General features: G+C 46.4%; 1 protein-coding gene across 7 annotated transcripts in view; it reads left to right on the top strand.

The window, feature by feature from the left end:
* Positions 1 to 20,309, top strand: part of Rtca (RNA 3'-terminal phosphate cyclase) — an 83,757-nt gene that overhangs the window by 16,934 nt on the left and 46,514 nt on the right. The window lies entirely within an intron of this gene.

Below are 20,309 nucleotides of genomic sequence, written 5' to 3'. Positions count from 1 at the left end.
TGAACACTGTTGTCCAGAAAACCATTCCAATAGATGATTGCACTTGGCAAGGCTGATGAGTTGAATGTGATGGTTTTTCCTGAAAGTCATTTGAAACTGAGGTGATAATGCAATTGGTACGATAGGCGATTCGTCTGTTTAATAGGTAGGGTAAATGGATGATGATGATGATGATGGCTATAAACACGTTATGGAAGAGGCAAATAAGTGCGATTGTTCTGCAAGATTCTAAGGATGCAAGGGACAATGATGTATTAATGTTAGTTATGCTGGAATTCTAGCTGTAGTCTCGTGCAATAAAACGAGCCGCACGATTTTGTACGTGTTTAAGGGAATTAATGAGGTATTCTTGACGAAGTGACCAAATGGAAAATGTGTATTCCAGTTGAGGGCAAGAAAATGTTTGATAGGTGATTTGCCGACCCAAAGTGGGCATGCCTCTGAGATTGCGCATTTAATAACCTAATGTGCGGTTAGCTTTAGCAGCAATTTTTTCTATGTAGGTTGTCCATGAGATACTACGTAAAAAATGTACACCGAGTTGTTTATACGATGCGAGGGTGACTGGTCTGTTAAGTGAATAAATATATATAGAATTCAATCATTTGCGGCCAAATGTCATCAATCAGCATTTATCAGTGTTGAACATTTGCCATGGTGAGCACCACACCAGGTAGTACATAATGCGGTCCAGATCTTCCAGGACAGCTATATGGTCAATAACAGAGCGGATTTTGCGTTAACAGAGTGTCTACCAACCGGGAAAACTGGGAATTCTCAGGGATTTTGAGTAGTCTGGAAAAGCTCAGGGAAAACTCAGGGAATTTGTGCTTCTATCAGGGAAAATTAGCTGTAATTTTATTGAAAGGGTCGAAAGCCGTGGTAATGCTGGCTCGAGTAACAGACGGGAATCATAATGAATCGTATTTGATGTCCTGTCATCGGCTGGAGGAGTTGGCAGCGTACAGTCAAAAACGACCGACCTTGCGAATTCCCGATAATTTGGATGGCTTCGCGGCACCACCACATACCCCATAGAGTCAATGTATCAGAACGTCTGAAATTTCGGACGCAAGAACTCTTCACCGTCCTATATTCCGGACGTTTTGCTGTGACCGCAGGTCCGAAACGGCATTAATCAAAGCTACCACTGCTGCCATTTTGATTACCTTGCTGCCTTGAACCGGCGCTCTCGCACGCAGATCCGCTGGCGGCCGTAGCCACCACTGTGGCAACGCTAGGCCTAGCTGCTTCGATGTTTGCTAAGAAGCTTCTTGCCGTTAGGTGCCGTGTTTTGTATTGAAGAAATTCGCTGCTGTCAGCAATGGCACGGACTCCGCCTTTGTGGTCCTCGCGATTGGCTTAGAAGCTTGAAAAGCATGATGCGTTGCATAATGCTGGTTCCTGAAAGTCAGCTTCCCCTCCGTACAGAAATGTTACTTGGTGAAGCATACGCAAAAGTATTGCAGTGAAGCATAACAAGCGTGAATACAGTATGTGCTCCTTAATTATACATGCGTGCACTCGGTATTTCCTGTCACAGTGCAAGCACCGATATGCCTAATACGTGTGCCGACAGGCCTTCAGAGCGTTCTTGAATGTGCTTGTGGTGGTTTGAGCCCTTAAGGTGGCGGTCCCACTCCAGCGGCACGAGCCCCGTGTTTTCAGTACTTTTGGAGCAACCGTGGCAGCTCTTCTACTTAGAATATAAAGTTGTCGTATATACCATAACAAAGAGTTCTTGTAGATTCCAACGATGTGTAATATAAAAAAATTGATTAATATGATTTAGAAATAAATGTTCAAGAACAAGCACGAAATACATGGTTTCTGCGAACAGTGTCTAAGTTGTGACCATATTTAGAAGAAACTACCGCATTTATGGCATTGCAGCTTGCTCTGTAGCTTTACGACATATTTATCTCATTCCTAGACGCAGCAAAATAATGTTGTATTTTTACTTTTTGGATAATTTGCTTTTGAAGATTGCCAAATATCGCAACTTCTGATGTAAGCAGCCCGGCTAGTACATGTTTAAGGAAGCTAAATTTTGGATAAGTTAGAGTTCAAGGAATTTTCATTTAGGACACAAAATTTCATTCATGTACCTTTATTAGGTTTCCTAATAATGCGACAGAAATTAGGCAATATTTAGACTTCTGGTCCTACTTCCGCCCATTTTTGCGGAAAGGTACTAAAGCTACGAAGTTGCGGTTTTGGATGAGACAATTAGAAGCCTTAATTCAAAATCTCAACGCATACCTTTCCAATGAAGCAAAAAGAAACGCTGTACGGGACGCGTGAATTTTACCTTTTTTTTGCCACTGGTAACATCGATAAAGTCTATGCAACATTCAAACCGTACCATAATATAAGGACTCGTATCTTAAAAATTAGCAGCTATGGTCATTTGTTATTGTAATATGCTATAATCACAGGGACAAACTGCAAAGAAAGCAAGAAATTTATACTATTTTCGCACTTGCATGCAAAATTTTCACCTAGCGCCATCTACACGACAGCCACAAAAGTGCTGAGGCGGGAAGTTCACAGCTTCGCCGAATGTGGCGGGCCAGAACATTTTACCTCGGGAACGAACGTTTTAGACTTTTCTGCCAAACGATTCTTGGGGCGGAATCTTATAACGATTCCGAATGAGAGCCAGTTCCACGGAGGAAGGAAACTCAGGAGAGGCCCTGACGTCACTCTTTCTGAAGTTAAAGTGAAGCCGAAAGTTGGCGTTGCTCATGGCGTTGCTCCGCCTATCAGGCCAGCTCTCCTCTCTTGTTTACATTTCTCGCGAAACCACGCCGCGCTGCGCGCAACCATGCTGCTCGGACCCGCGCGCTCCGCAGCAACACTAAACAATCGTTAGCACGTTAGCATGAGTACGCCAAAGAGGGCAAAATTTCCCGCGGATATTCCTTTGCCCGTTGCCATTGCCGTGGCGCGGTACATTGCGTACAGCGTTGCATGTGCGTTCATTGCACGAACTTTAGTTCCTCTAGTCCCACCTGGCCGCAGCAACATCCGGGAGAGCACGGTCCAGATAACGCAGCGCAACAAAACACGAAGACCAACACGAACCTGCCCGCACGGTGCTTTTGCCACGGTACAAAACCTACGGAGCAACACGTGTGAACGCACAGAACCAAAACAGGACCGCCATTGTGGCCCGAAAGGTGTGGCCACTACGGCAAAGAAATAAAAAATCAGCAAAACAGAGCAGAACCTACTACGTCACTTCCTCCACACTTTTCTCCTTGCGCGCGGAGGGGGTATGGCCTCTCCTTAGTTTCCTTCCTCCATGGCCGGTTCCCTTGCCCTCACGTGATTCGTCAGAATAGTGGTTGCGTCAGCGGTCTTCAGAGAGCGGGGGTGGTACTGCAAATTTTGAACACATCACGCATAAGTGAAGAATTTTCAAAGCGAACCCGACGTCGGCCATGAGTGGAACTAGCGAAGATGTAGTCTGCTTTGGGTTCCGTTGCTGTGGCTAGGTTGTTTGCTTGCGACCATGGCCGCGCCGCCTAGGAGACTCGCGGGTGGTGTGCGCTCGCGCGCGTTGATCATCTCTAAGGTACAACTTCACACACATGAAAACATGGCAGCGCCCCTCATTCTTTGCCTCGGGTTGCTCTCCCCAACCCGTCAACGACTAGAGGTGCTAGACGCGTTATCAGAGCTGACCGATGAGGAGTTTCGTCGTCATTATCGTCTGTCAAAGGGAACCATCCGATGGCTGTGTGACGAACTGAAGGAGACGAGCAGCCATCGCCCTTTGCCGGTGCGAGACGTACGACCCGAAGAAAATGTCCCTGTGCGACGATATCATACAATAAAGAACCAGCTTTCAAAATTTTCGCACAACTGTTGATGATGGGGATTCAATGGGGCTTCAACTGTTGGTGATGATCCTTTGATTCGACTGTTAACAATTTTTAACGCGTGGATTATTACCTGGCGACGAACAGTGGCAATTTTATATTGCCTAATGCTCAATAAAAGAATATGTCAACATGCGACGACAATTGAAAACTTTCAGGACAATATTTAAATAATAGTTCATATTTATTGAGCAAGAAGAAACATTACGCAATTCTTAACTCGTCATATGATGATTTACACTTCAGAGGCGGCACCCTCTGGTTTATTGGTCGTGTACTCCCTGTCTTCCACCTCAGGCTTGAGAGTGGCCTATTTAGTGACGTAAGTGGTAAGGCGAACCGGTTCGCATTGGGAACCGTTATAAGATTCCGGCAGTGGGTTCCCCCACAATGCCTGTCAATCATCCTGAATAGAGGAACCACTTCCAGAGGCATGGCCAAGGTCACGAGACATGCTGTTGTTTCCTGCTTTTGTTGGGCTAGTACGTGCATAGCAGCCATGGTGAAAGCACATGCCAGCCAAGCATAAGAGCCGCCTGCGTGGCCGAAGAAGGGAGGAGGCCTTGCCTATGGTGCGCTAAAATTCCTCCGTGAAACTTGTTCAGTCGTCGACCTTGTTGGTGGTGCGATTACGGTAACACAATAGAGGAATCTTCCCCGTCTCTTTTTCTTTGGCTGACACAACGCATTGGAATGGAGTTGTATTTACATGTGTACACCTGTGACCACTTTTCACCGAACGCAGGACGCGCCTGCATGTATCGGAAGTTTCTCGAACGCTATCGATGCTATATCCGTTGTCTGTTGTCACCGGCGCTTATGTAATCTGATTGTATGAACGACGTGAAAAGCATGCATGCTGTAGTACTCAACGCGCAGTAAGACGAGACTGTAGAGAACGAATTGCGCCTCATCCACACCATGTGGTGTCGCCCATGAGTCTGGGCCAGTATTTTGTATCGAAGCCTTTCTGATGATAATACATTTTCGGGCTTTTCGTGCTTGGTCAGCGCTGTTGGATCTGGAGGACAATCCCACCGATGTCCCCCAAGATATTGGATCTTGCCGTTGAGTGCGGGAGTTGGCCGACGTTGAGGAGGACTTTTAGATGAAAACTGGAGATTTATTTACATTATTTACAGTAAACACATGAAGTAATTAATGATGGCCGACGCTGCGGCCCGTGGCAAGAAGCCCGAAAGAGATGAATGAAGGAATGCTTCTCTCGGCTCCCTGTCTCCCCTTCGGTGCCTTGAGGTCACATACTTTTCGGCGAATCGTCGAGCCCGCTCAGGTGTCGCCATTTTCCTGCAATGGTAGGCGCCCATGCGAGTTCAGTCATATTCGGCGAGTGGGGGGTAGCTCCAAGGGCTCTTCCGTAGGAAGGGTGACTTGCCACTGACATTGCCTCGCGGCTTGCAAGCGCCGTCACAATAGGCGGATGGGGGTTCCGAGGACTTCACGGTGACTTGCCACTGGCGTTGTCTCGTGGCTTGAAAGCACCGTCACAATAGGCGGATGGGGGTTCCGAGGGCTTCACGGGGATTTACAGCCGTCATTCCCTCCGGGTTGCAAGCGCTGAGCTGGGGGAGACAGGTTGTTTTAGAGCGAACTTTCAGAGCTGCAAATCAGCTTTGCTCAGGACCCAGGTTACCTGGAATCGTGCCAGGCTCCAGCTACACTTTCAGGAGGAGTCAAGCGGTAGGACAATAGCTCTACGTGTGGCGCACGAGGTGGGGTACGCCAACTTGTTTGGACGTGCTGCGCCTCGGGAACGTGGTTTGATGTGGTCTGGTGAACTCGGAGGATGCCAGAAAAAGGGCCCATATCTAGCAGTGGTTACAGTAACCGTCCGCTCACGTTATCAACGGGATCAGCCGGCCGTTAGCGGTGGACTAGCATAGATTAGCGTAATGCACTGCTACAAAATATCGGCCCTGGTAGGCATTCTTATTTTGTCGAGCGTGCGTAGTGGTTGCGCGTGAGAGAACCTAGCACAGACAGCATTTGTCCAAGTCATGGGAAATCGCAAGGAGAGTGCTTCACGAAAAAGGAAAAGAGCCGTCGCAGCATCTCGCCGAGCGCGGGCAGCAACTGCGTTTTCACACCACTCGAGGTAAGACCCTTTCTGTTACCAGGGTTTGTAACTACCATAGAAGGGGACATTCGATAAATCGAAGCAAAGCAGCAATACCAAAAAAGTGTTTTTTCCATTTGCTTTGGAGAGCTGATTCTTTAGTTTAGCCATAATCGTGGTGAAGGAAGGTGAGCAACACGACATAAAAAGGCCGTGGTGGGAGCCTTACCTTGTAATTCTGGCGATGACCGGCTCATTTGTGGCGGTAGGTTTTTAGCATACATGGTAAGGCAGTGAGCTTTGACGGGCTACGAGGTGCATCTGATTGTCTGCTTGTTTCGGGCTTTGTATCATATGCAGCCGGTTTACATCAGCTGACAGATGCACATCAGCTATGGCAGCGTTGTCGACACCATATCTGTGCATCTGGTGCAAGTGCATATACCGCACATATCAGGGGGAGAACAAGAATTTCGTCAACTGTTGATTGAATTATTCAGACGAAATGATGAAGTAAGAAGAGTACTGTTTCAATTTTTCAGGAAGGAAGGATCGCAGAAGAGCAGTGAGCAACAGCGAAGTGCAGCCTGCACTCCGTCCTTGGAAGACAATGGCACTACCATATAGGATGGCACAACGGTCGAGTACTGGGATAGTTTCGGCATCGGTGAAGAGCCTCTGCCGGACCTGAGTATTGAGTCAAGCTTCGCCTCAACTCAGCCAGAAGAGCCGAACATCTCCGGGAGGCGAATCGTGTCACTGAGTCATTTTGTAGATGCTGTTCAGAGTCTCGACAACCACATGTGCCCCAAGTCGACTGGTCGCTTTGTATTTGTGAAGGAACGCAAAGTGGGGCTGTGGTCAGAGCTTACATTTTCCTGCACTGAATGCAGAGAAATCAAGAAGTTGACGACTGACCCCGTCCCAGAACCAACGTCCCTCACCTACAAGACAATATTAGGGATCAACGATGCTGCCGTGTGGGCTTTTATGAGCATCGGATCTGGCCACTCGCAGTTCGAGGAAGCGATGTCAATCATTGAAGTTCCCGCTATGAGTAAAGGGGCTTTTCTACGTCGAGAGGAATCTCTTGGAAAGGTAAAGTTATTTACGCACACATTTCTGTTTCTATGCGGATTTGGAGTGCAGTTGTTAGTAGAACTAACGTGACGTTGCAGCTGTGCTAAGCATTTAAAAATACGGCATAGTGCACATCCCCCCATTCAATCTTTAATCGTTGAATCTAAATATTCCTGGCGCAATTGCAGGATTGCCACTATGGCAGCAAACCTGCAGTTGATATGTTGTTCCATGCACACAGGGGTCACGTTACGAAGTGTAACGCCGGCATTGTGAAATGTTTTGAGCTCATGGTCTGGTGTAATTTTATTTTGTTTCAGTGCTGGAAAGCCGTTCTTCTGGACCAGATGATAAAAGCAGGCAAGGAAGCGAAAACACTTGCAGAAGAAGCCGGGGATTTTTGTGAAGATGGCGTAACCCCCCACATCACAGTGATTGTCGATGGTGGTTGGTCGCATCGCAGTCACGGACACCGGTATTCTGCCAATTCTGGTGTGGCTGTTACTATAGGCAAGCTTACTAAAAAGCTCCTATACTTAGGAGTGAGAAACAGACTGTGTAGCCCATGTGAACACTACGCCAGGACGGGCAAGGAGAAAAAATAGCATCTGTGCTATAAGAATTGAAACGAAAGCTCAGGTGCAATGGAGTCCAATATTATCGTTGAAGGCTTCCAGAGGAACGTCGAAATGCATGGTGTCAAATATCGGACGTTCATAGGGGACGGTGTTTCTTCAGTCTTGCATCAGATCCTTACAAAAGTGGAATATGGCCGTTTTGTAAAGAAGAGGGAGTGCACGAACCATGTAGTGAAATGCTATACCACTCGCCTCTATGCTATTGCTAAAGAAACTAAGGGAAGTTCAGCCTACCTAAGTGGTGCCAGAATTAAACGCATAAAGAATGGTGCATGGAAGGCTATCAAGCATTATGCCAACATTCTGCTGGATGTACAGGGCACTGCAGAAGAAAAATATGCACGGAAAGCATAACACACTTTAGAGCTAGCTGCCGACCTCATAAATGGTCCAAGACGTGTTTGGGTGCCACGACAAATGCAAGAGCGATTTTTGTGATGGCACCAAAGGCGACAACGTTTATGAGAATATGCCTAAAGTGCTCCAGCTGAAAATAGTGACCGCCGCCAACATAATTGCGGAGAAAGCTGGCCGTCTTGTCACGAATGACACCAGTAACCTTGCCGAGGCAGTAATGTCACTGGTAACCAAATTGTCTGGAGGAAAGCAGATAAACAGGTGTCAGAAAGGCTCGTATGAACACCGATGTTATGGTGCTGGGCTCAGCTTTCAGCTGGGGCCCCATTGGCATTGCGCTACAACTAAGGCGGTCACCTGCAAGAGTTCTTCAGCCATCTTGAAGCGCTACGCAAACAAGAAATTCTGTCAGAAGGCTAGCAAAGAGTCTCTGAGGCGAAAACTACAGTCAACGACTGAATTTTCGGATGCCCAAATTTTCGGACATGCCTGATATTTCGGACGTCTTCGCGGCACCGCCACGAGCCCCATAGAATCAATGTATAAGGACATCTGAAGTTTCGGACGCTCGAACCCCCCGCAGTCCAATTTTCCGGACTTTTTGACGCGACGGAAGGTCCTTTGGCTCCTCGCGCAGTGCCCTTGCGAAGGAAATCGACTAGCAGCCAAAGCATATCACCGCTTTGAACCACAACTAGCCGAATCTAGCCGTCACACCTCGATTTGGTCTGGCCACGCTGGCTATGTTCATCGCCGCAAATGGCCGCACTTCCGTCTCCGGCGGAGTTTCCGGAGCGGCGCTACTTCGTTTGTTTGCGCAGGCAACACCTCGTTGGCGCAGGCCACGTTTTGGCTAGCGTGGTGTGTGGCTGTGCTGTTTTGTCAAGTGTGCTCTGCGACGCTAGGCCTAGGTGTTTCAATGCTCGTCAGCGAACTCCACTGTTCGCAACTTGAGGATTTCGCTTGCCTTCGATGGCCCCCACTCCGTCTTCGTCGTCCTCGCTGATGGCGTCCAAGCGCGGAAAGCAGTACCGTACCCACGGAAATAACTTTTGAACAGTTTGTTGACGCTGACAACAAGCTCAACTTCTGCGCAGAACTGACTGACAAGGGAATAGTCCGTCAGGTTGTGGGGGATTCAGAAGACTCCGATGTTGAAAATGAGGAGCCAATGCCTGCGCCGCCTACAAGCGCCGAGTTGACGCGAGCAATTTGACTTTTTCATCGGTGTACAGTGCTGACGTGACCCTTGCTCAGATCGAGGCGAATATGATCGCATGCAACCGGAACTCCGTCCAAACAACAATGAACAAGTTCAAGCCACTGCAGCAATAACACTGGCTGCCCGACGATGCACATGTGCATAATAAACTGGCAGTCGGCTGCATACAGAGTTCTTGAATGCCTCTTTTTATAGCACCTTCATTGATGCTTTGACAGGGTTTCGGAAGCCTGGTACTTCGCCCTTTACCTCTAGATCCGAGAAAAAAAAGAAAGAAGGTGCGTTGTTTTGCATGCATTCATTTTTTCGGACTGCCTGAATTTTCGGACGTTTTTACCTTTTCTAGAGGGTCCGAAAAATCGGTCGTTGACTGTATTTGAGGAAAATGGCCACCGGCGGCGTCGGCGCAAGGAGTCCCCGATGAAAGACTCAAGGTGCCATTACGGCCCGAACTGTCAGAAACCCGATATGCCGCTTGAACAATTCTCGGAAAAAGAAGCAAATATTTTGAAAAGCCTGCAGGTGGACAAAAAACGAAGGATTGAGATTCAGGAGCACACTAGAGGTCAAGCAGACAATTGCACGTGGCATGTAGAAAGGCAAATGCGTCTAACTGCATCCAATTTTTACGCTGTGTGTAGAAGAAGAGAGTCGACGCCGTGTGACGCACTCATGAAAAGCCTACTTTACAAAAATAGTTTCACTAGTGCCGCTCTTGAGCATGGTAAGCAGCAAGAACAAGTCGCAGTGCGGTTGTACGAAGAAGAGATGGGAACTCGTGTGCAACCATGTGCGTTATTTGTTTATCAAGAGTATGGCTTCTTGGCAGCATCTCCCGATGGATTAGTTGGGAGCGACGGTATCTTGGAGGTCAAGTGTCCATTCACAGCGAAGAAGATGGAACCATGTGAGGCTGCTAAGAAATTCAACCAGAGGAGCCAAATCCTCGAACCACCCGCACTAAGCAATTCTCATAGGTACTATTATCAGGTTCAAGGCCAGCTAAATATCGCCAAAAGAAGTTTCTGTCATTTTCTTGTCTACACATCAAAAGGAATTCACGTACAGCGGTTTGAAAGGGAAGAAAGCTTTTGGAAATTGAAAATGCTACCTTTCCTCATCAGATTTTACAGAGACTGCCTTCTTCCCGAAATTGTAGATCCTCGCATTATGCGCAGCATGCCCATCCGCAGGCCACAGCGGAATGAGCGAGAGCTATTGAAACACAGCGAAAAATAAAAAAAGCTGCAACGAAGAGCAAGCTGACAAAGCACAGTAGCCTCTCCGACACTCGCCGCGACCTCAACTCGTAGGCTTGCCGGTGCGTCAGCTCTGTGTTGAGCAACTGTTTCTACCATAGCGCACACTTTTATCAGTAGAAGAGTACGCATTTGGGCTGGTTGGTTCATGATTACGAGATAAGATTACGTGTATAAGATTCCCCTTTCATGCAAGCGTTTTTATATCAGCCAAACGGGGCGGTGCATCAATGACCGCATGCGCGAGCACTCAAATAAAGTTCAAAAATGAGCTAAAGATAGTCAGTTATCATTGCATTGCAATGAATGCGGCTGCAAGCCGTCTTTCAAAGATGTGACCTACCTGTCAAACTACCTCGATGACTGCGCACGGCTGATTTCTGAAGCTTTCCACATTCATGTCAGCGGCGAAGCATGTGTAAGCCTTCCCTCTATTTCTTTCCTTCCGAAGGAGATCGCCTTCCTGTCGCATTTCAATCCTCCCTGCGCATGCCCAATTCTGTTGATTCTGTGGTTTGAGGCAGCCGCGGAGTATATATATGCTGACTGAAAGGATAAAGGCACTTTGGTTGTTAGTCAGCGCTGTTGTCTGTGTCTCTTCACTCGTCCCGTTGTTTAGCGCTGTTTTGTATTGCTTTTATCAGTGTTCGTGAACAGACTACTTGTAACACTCTGTGTAGTGACTAGTCTTTTGAAGAATAGAAAAGAAAAAGAAAATGCTGTCAAAGGTTTCACTCTGTCTTTCCTGCGCGTTGTGTTTTAGATAATGGGGTCCTCCCTATTTTGACGCACATTTTTTTACTCCCGTTTTTGACGCACGTCCTCCCTATTTTGCGCATGTGCGCCCTGGCAGTGTTTCAGTGTAAAACGACCTGAGTATGCTATTCCATTGCTGAAATGGTTAGAGCGACAGTCCGCTCACGTTATCAACGGGATCAGCCGGACATTAGCGGTGGATAAGACTAGCACAGAATAAAGGATAACGCATTGTTGTGATCGACCTTTCGGTCCTCCTAGTGAGCCTGGGACTTCGAGCCGGGGCTTTCCCTGCCGAGCGGTCAAGGCCTCTTCAATGGGCACCGATGAGCTGCCCCCTTTCGAGCCGGTGGACGGGATGTTGTGATCGGCCGTTCACTCCGCGACACACCCCTCGGTCACGGCTCATACGATTATGGTGAAAGGGCCGACAGCCTCGACAAAATGGTTCTCGACACGGATGAATTATAATCAGCGCGGGAATACTTTTCATGAGAGGTTTCAGAAATGCAATGATACGGCTGCCACCTTTCAGCACCACAAACTGGCGTATCCAAACCAGAGACGCGCTCAGTGCGATGATACTTGAACATGTGTCCAACAGAATTTCTTCACCATATTTTTTTAGAAAAATATTATTGACTCGTGTGACGCATGTGTCGGCTGCTGAAGTCAAGGTCACTGGTTCTACACCAGGCCGTACCGGCCGCATTTTGATGGCGGCGATCTGCAAAATTACCCTTGTCTGAAGCATTGTGAACCCTGGTTGACATGACAAAGGAAGCACATGTTAGTAGATTATGATTCGTGCATATTTCGCAACAAGACTGTGGCGCCAGTGGCTTGTTTCATGCCTGCTTATCTGAAATTGGGCAAGAACACCGCCAAGCGGCCTAGCCTTATATTATATTACTGTACGTGATGAAAGTACCGTGGGTTTTTTTGTTGTACGTACGCTCTTTCCTTTGTCCTTCGTTTGGATACATAAACTGTAATAGCTGACCTCAAGGCCTAGTTCCTGAAGAGAGAGAAAGAAAATTTAAAAAATGCTGTCAAAGGTTCCACTCTGTCTTATAGGTGTCCTGTTTTAGATAATGGGGTCCTGTCTATTTTGACGCACGTTTTTAATCGATACATTCTTTTTTGTCATTTGCGCATGTGCACCCTGTCAGTGTTTTGGTATAAAATCGACCTGAGTATGCACTGCTGATGTGGGGATCGCACACGCCCTACAATTTGATTTGTGACTACAAACGAACCTAACAGACGATTTGCAAATATATGGGAGTTGGCCGCCCTAAAACGCCCTACCTTCTAAAGAAAACTCACCAACAGTCGACCATTCTGAAAAATGAACGCCGCAGAGATCGTATTTATCGATTACGACATCTTTTGGCAGGCTATTCAAACCTGATGTGCAATTTCGCCTTTTAATATACTATTCTAACACTTCACTAAAAGTCGAGCGCGAACTTATTGCAAAAATTTTTGCACAGCGCATTGTCATAAGTAACGTCAAGGAGAGAACATGTGACGAAGCGCACAAAAAAGAGCAGCTTGTATGTTACCAATAACGAATACATAATAAAGCATCAGTTTAGTACACACAGTATGCAGACGAAGGTCCCGAAATCAACGGACGAGAAATATGAAAAGGGAGCCTCGTGGCCAGCTTTATTGTGAATGCCCCGTCTATTTTTGTTTCTTCTCGCTAGCTGATACCCCCCTCCTCCCGAAACATGTAAATAATGACGGGATCCGATATACAGCCTTATTAGCTAGAGTGTCTCGTTCATGTGTTGTTTTGCACAATACCATACGTGTCGAGAAAGTGTGATAAATAACATCGTTACGTGCTTCCGTTCGCTTTTCTGTGCCTCAATCTATTGTAGCGAGTTTTTACGACCTTGAAGTAAGCTAGGAAGGTAATAGAGTGAAAACATTACATACATCACGTATCAATAAAGTAGACAAACGCCTGCTTTAGCGAAGCCTTCAAATAAAAAAATAGGAAAAACGCAGTAATAGCGAAATTTGCTCTACAAGATGCGCCTTTTTGACGAGATACCTTCAAATTTTCGATGTGTACGAGAACAGCATCCTCTCGGCAGACGAAAGCGCACGTGCGCGCTTTTGTCCATGGCCTGCATGTCGCGCGGAACAAGACAGCGCTGGCCACGCAATGCGAGAGTGCGCTGAGTTATCACTTTCCCTCCTCTCTACTATTTACCCTATTATCCTGCTGGCCGATTTTCAGCTGTCAGCCATCCGGATTGTCAGGTCAGCAAAACTTCCCTCAGCCTTTTCTTCTCACAACCACGAATAAAATCCACGCCTTGTCATCTACATGTGGTAAGTGCGTCGGGACGGCCAGGCAGACGGTCGCAAATACAGGGAAAGGAGAAAAAGAACCAGACATGGACGCATTCGTCTTTCCTGTAATGTCTCATTGTCGCGTAGACACTGAGGTCGACAGACTATCCTGCTTTTCTTTTGTGTCATGTCCCTTCGCACTACTGAGATTCCTAAATAGACACTAATCAAGTGGCGCTGCAAAGGCAACCTACAGTGAGCTTCATGGTGTGAAGGATTTTGTCATACTATTGTTCAATTGTATTCCACGTTGTAGTGACGGTGAAGAAAACGGTCGCAAAACTGTGACTGACGAAACGGACTTTATTGGGTGATCCTGTGCCCACAAAAGCAAGCTGCACTCTAAGCACAACGATAGCGGCAAACACAGTCGGCAATCGCCGAAATCTGATCAGCGGCGAAACACGTCGGCTTTTATACATGAGTCATCGAAGGTTCCACAGTAATCCCTGCTTCCCGCGTGTCTTCCAGTAAGTACTAGACAATTCGCGTCGCTCATACAATCAGATTTCCTAAGCGTCGGTGACAACAGACAACGGATGGAAGCATCGACTACGTTCGAGAAACTTCCAATACATGCAGGCGCAGGCATGTCCTGCTCTGAGCGAACGCTGTGCTGCATCGGCAAAGAGCATCCCTTCAGTCATGACTCAGTGGCGTCGCCTGGTGGGGGAATATGAACTACTCGCAAGATGGCTGCCGTAGTACCCCCACCTTAAGGGCAGTAAATGACATGCATTTATTTTTTCCAACTGGCCGATTTTTTGGACGTTTTCGCGGCCCCTAAGGAGTTCGGAAAAATCAGACGTGGATTGTGTAAGTGACCAAGAAGATGCTTCAAATGGTCCGTGGGGCGAACGAGTGGCGGAAGGAGGAAAAAGAACAGAAAAGACCTACGCATTGAGGAATGAATGGAAAATGAAGCATGCTGCCGCCATTTTGAAGGAGCTTGAGCTCAAAAAACAAAGTGTTGGTTGATGCCGAGATGCAGGTGTCCCTCATCGAAACCAAAATAAACTCTTTAAAGCAGTGAAACACAACACTTAGGCGTCGTGCGCAGGCTGAGAGCATGTCAGGACAGTTGAGGTTGACTTTCGAGCTGTTGAGAGAGAATCTCAGTTGTGACAAAGTTTGGACCTCGTACCACTGACGTTGCTATCAGTTAATAGAAATAGCTCATATTCGAAAATATTTGCTTGTGTATGCATCTAATGCAAAAACACCCGTGTGCTTAGATTTAGCTGCACGTTAAAGAACCCCAGGTGGTCGAAATTTCCAGAGTCGAAATTTCCTGGCGTGGCTCATAATGTGAAAGTGGTTTTGGCACGTAAAACCCCATAATTTTATTTTTGTATGCATCTCATTTTTATTCGTATTTGAGAATGTCCGACTCGATTTGCAATTTTTTTCGAAGACATATTATTTGCTGTGCATTTTACTAACCCCTCCAGGGTGTCTACCAACCAGGAAAACCGGGAATTCTCAGGGATTTTGAGTAGTCTGGAAAAACTCAGGGAAAACTCTGGGGATTTGTACCTCTATCAAAGAAAATTAGCTGTAATTTTATTGAAAGGGTTGAAAGTCGCAATAATGCTAGCTCGAGTACAGACAGGAATCGTAATGAATCGTCTTTGACGCCCTGTCATCGGCTGGAGGAGTTTCCAGTGTACGGTCAATGACCGACTTCCCAGATTCCCGATAATTTGGACGGCTTCACGGCACCACCACTACGTATTCCATAGAGTCAATGTATCAGAGCGTCTGAAATTTTCGGACGCAAGAACTCTTCGCGGTCATATTTTCCGGACGTTTTGCCATGACTGCAGATCCCAAACGGCATTAATCAAAGCCACCATCGCTGCCATTTGATTACCTCACCGCCTCGAACTGGCACTTGCACACAGATCCGCTGGCAGCCGTAGCCACTCCTGCGGCAACGTTAGGCCTAACTGCTTCGACGTTCGCTATGAAGCTTGTTGCCGTTGGGTGCCGTGTTTTTTATTGAAAGAACTCGCTGCTCTCAGCAATGGCACGGACTCTTTGTGGTCCTCGCGATTGGCTTAAAAGCTTGGAAAGCGCAGCACGTTGCATAATGCCGGTTCCCCGAAAATCAGCTTCGCCTCGATACAGTAATGTTACTTGGTGAAGCCAGAGTCTTTCCATGTTTTTCTGGTCACGAAACTCCGCCGTCACGCTATGGGAGAGGTTCATATGCTGCCCAAAGGTGCCGCGACGCGGTGCCACTGTGCCACAGAGGGCATCGTTCGCGTACCGAAATGCGTGCGCAGTGCGAGGCGAGCTGACTTTTCGGGTACGTTCTGTGCATGTGCTGTGCTATTTTTCGAGTGTTGGGCTGTTTGGTTGAAGTGGTGGGGTGGGACAACGATGCCGAACACGTGTTGCGTGCCTGGGTGCCGTTCCGGCTACAAGGGCACGACCGAAAAGGTTTCGTTGTTCTGTTTACCTAATAACAAGGAGCAGCGCGAGAAATGGATGCGGGCCATACCGCGGCAGGAAAGTGGCGGTTTTAATTTCGAATCGAAGTATACACGTGTGTGCGCGAAACACTTTGACGCCTCGGACATCGTCACTGCGTACAATTTCAACATCAACGGCGACGACGTGTCCCTAGAGCGTGAGAAGCAGACGCTGAACACATTTGCTTTATGCTTTGTTGCAACCTCAATTTGTGTTATACCAGGATAGAGTAGTTCACAGCAATAGCGCCCTTACCCCGACCATCTATGAAAGGTATAGCATTAGAATTCCTTTAAATGCAAGTGTTAAAACAGAATAATATGCATTGTTTTATTTTCCATTGTCCTTTAGTCTTGGCTAATGATGGGCTACAATTCTTCAATTGCACGTACTTTTAAGTCTATAAGCTGCTATGAGTAAGAAGGTTATTAGCACACTGTTAGCTACATTTGTATTGTGATTTGCTGAGCAAGTTTTGTCTGCATGTTTAAGTAACAGCTGAAGAAGTAGAAAGGTAGTATCTCTAACAAGCCATTTAAAAAAAATTGCTGTATTTGTGATGTGGCTACTTGTGTTCGTTTGAGAGTTCTTTAGCCGTGTGTTATGAAATGCTTATGCTTTACACTTTCTTGTTTATAGAAACAATCGACTATGCATTCTGTACTTATTGCCATTCGTTTGCTGGTGTTTGTTTCCTGCCTCCCAATCCATACCTCTCACGTTTGATCTTATTTCTTTATGCGTATTATATCAGTGTCATGCTTTTAACAAACTTCTTGCATTGTGAATGGTAGACCATTTGTGACCGGACGCCTCCGTGCTATCTGTATTTCGCTCCGCTTATTTTACATGATAAATAAATGATCGTGCTTGTATTTTGTTTTTGCACCAACACGTTTTATTTATTTTCTTAATCGAATTATAAAGTTTTTTTTTCATTTTTCGACCATGATAAGAATATCAGGACCGGTGATTGCAACATTTTAACATATTGTAAATAGTTGCGAATTAAGAACCAAAATACCTAGTCTCGTCGTTTCTGCGTCGAAACCACGAGCAGTGAAGTGCTGGGCTTACTGACGCTTCTAAACGACTGCTTGCTAAGGCAATTGCCTAATTACAGCTAGTTTCAACTGTGCAGGTCCTAACACTTCAGGTTCGCCTTAATCCGTTGTTAAAAGCCGCACCGAAGGCATTTAGCAGGATGCGTTGTTGGGCAAGTTGGTTCATTGTAATAGGAAACATTGGTTGCGCTTTCTAGACAATCACATGTAAGAAGACAGGACAGGTCTGTCTGTCTGTCCTGTCTTCTTACATGTGATTGTCTAGGAAGACATTTAGTAGCGAAGTTCGTCTTGCATTAATTCTACCTAAATCTTATTCAGAAATGACATCGCTTTGCAAGAAATCTTAAGCGCATGGAGCAGCTCAGTTCCCTTTTCTTTGTCATTAAGTATTCTACGGTAGCAGCCCTTTGCAATAGCAATTTCATTCTTTTGATCTCGTTATAAGATACTGCCCACAGAGTCCTTCTATGCCACAGTTTAACAGAAACTGAACAGCTGTCCTCGGCGAACAATCTGGCGCTATGCGCAACGGAGAATTGGCGCTTACTCCTCTGGTGATCAGTGGGACCACTGGCGTTTTATTGCGAATGCGCGGTGTTTAATTTAAGGCAAATATTAAAAAGCAGAGCCCACCGAAGCGTTGAGGCGAACGGCGATGACGAAGAAATCCGGACCGGGACCGCCCGGCCGGGTACAGCGGACGCACTTCGACGGGGGCGAAATGCAAAACGCCTGTTTATTTAAATTTAGGTGCATTTTAATGGATCCCAGGTGGTCAAAACTAATCCCGAGTCCCCCACTACGGCGTGCCTCATAATCGTATCGCGGTTCTGGCTCTTAAAATTCCAGATCTTTCTTCTTTTTGGTCTGAGACCGCCGCAAGCTCCATGTTATGAGCAGCTTTTTTTTTTCGTCCCGTGCGCTCATATCATCGCAGAAGACATGCTCAGGCAGTAATTTAATTATATTCAATGTTAAAAATAGTTACGTGAAACTAAAGCGATCGTTGAGGAAGTTGAGAAAGCTAGAATACCGAGGCTGCCCCACACACAACCACAGCGGTAGCGGCGTTCGCATGCCCTCTCATGCACGGTTGCGCCTCTAGCGGCGGGCGCTGGCGCTATATGAAACTGAGGCGGCAGTTTCGTGACCAGAAAAAACATGGAAGGACTCTGGTGAAGCTTACGCAATAGTATTGCAGTGAAGCATAACTAGCGTGAAAAGGGGCTACTGCCACGGGATACAGTATGCATTCCTTATATAATCATACACGCATGTACCCGGTATTTCCTTTCGCAGTACGAGCACCGATATGCCTAATGCATTTATCGACAGGCCTTCAGAGCGTTATTGAATGTGCCTGTGGCAGTCTGAGCCTTTAAGGGCAATAAATGACATGCATTAATTTTTTTACAACTGGCCGATTTTTCGGACGTTTTCGCGGCCCCTAAGGAGATAGAAAACTCAGACGTGGAGTGTGCAACTGACCAAGAAGATGCTTCGAATGGTCCGTGGGGCGAACGAGTGGCGGAAGGTATACAATTAAAAACAGAAAGGACCTACGCATTGAGGAATGAATAGGAGAGGAAGTGTGCTGCCGCCGTTTTGAAGGAGCTTGAGCTCAAAAAATAGTGTAGGCTGATGCCGAGATGCAAATGTCTCTCATCCAAACCAAAATAAACTCTTTAAAGCAGTGAAACACAACACTGAGGCGTCGTGCGCAGGTTGAGAGTATGTCAGGACAGTTGAGGTTGACTTTCGAGCTGTTGAGAGAGAATCTCAATTTTGACAAAGTTCGGGCCCCATACCATCAGCTTGCTATCAGTTGATAGAAATACCTCATATTCGAAAATATTTGCTTTTGCATGCATCTCCTTTTTTATTCATATTTGACAATGTCCGACTCGATTTGCAATTTTTTTCGAAGACATATTATTTGCTGTGCATTTTACTAACCCCTCTCTTCTATTCTCTTTTAGAATAACATAAACACTACTCTTTAGTATTCAAATTGGATTAAGTCGTTTTTCTTTAAATTTTTTTTCGTATGCTTACTAGAGAGTGACAGCATTGGGCGATATGGTTTCAGCCTGTCTTGACATAAAACGTAGTTCTGCATCACTCGGGGAATTTTGCAAGGCACTCGGGGAAAACCTGGAAAACTCAGGGAATTTGAAGATGTCAACTTGGTAGACACCGTGGTTAAGTAATGCAATCACCGGCGAACAGTCTGATTGTTGAGGTGATGTTTAATGGTAAGTAGGGGTGTGCGAATATCAAAATTTTCTATTATGAATCAAATACAAATTTAATCATAGAATATCTCATAATGATATGCATACGCATTTATTAGCAAGTTGATTTATTTTAACATGTTGAAGCATTGCAATTACATTGTCATTGGTAAAAAAATTAGTATAGTATGCCATCATACTGAAACATTGTGTATTTAGAAAATTGAGTGATTTCCACTTCTTGATCATGGTCTCATGGTGTTAAACAAGACACCAGGGACTTTTGAATCATGAAAAACCTCTATGGGGCAATGAACATGAAAGGAAAATATGTAAATCTGCAAGGAACACGCACTACAAACCAAATAGCCAAACATACAATCAACAACCTATGTACAGGGCGCATTAATTAAGCATCTTCTCTAAAGTCCTCGTACATGATGGGTTGCAAAGTTCAAAATGTTACATTGCGCCCACCGATGTCTCCATGTCACCTCGTCGTCGCTGTTTCCGACGGCACGTTGATAGGCCCGCTGATGTGTTGAGGATCCGATGTTGCGATGTTGTAGCTGTGTGTGTCCGACGTTCGGCCCACGATCGACCTGGTCAAGGCAGAGGGGTGATTGAGGCGCCTGGCAGACTCTGCTGGCCTGCGGATCGTAGCTGCGGGAGTCTTGGTGCCGTCAGCCTGTAGCTAGCTGCGGCCTCTGGTGGGGCGCCCACTCAGCTCATGGGTTGCTGCCGTAGCAGCTGAAATGCAGCTTCCACTAGGTTGTCGCTGTCTCCACGAACCCTCCATTCCATTCAACCTCCAGTTCCTTCTGCCACCTGTTATCCCAGAGCATAGTTGGGCTGCTCTCTTCTGCTTCGTGTCCTTTTGG

This window comes from Dermacentor variabilis, chromosome 10 (genome assembly GCF_050947875.1).
Source record: "Dermacentor variabilis isolate Ectoservices chromosome 10, ASM5094787v1, whole genome shotgun sequence".
In the NCBI taxonomy this organism is placed as follows: domain Eukaryota; kingdom Metazoa; phylum Arthropoda; class Arachnida; order Ixodida; family Ixodidae; genus Dermacentor; species Dermacentor variabilis.
The sequence above is the reverse complement of the archived record's forward strand: the minus strand, read 5'-3'. Positions and strand labels throughout refer to the sequence as shown.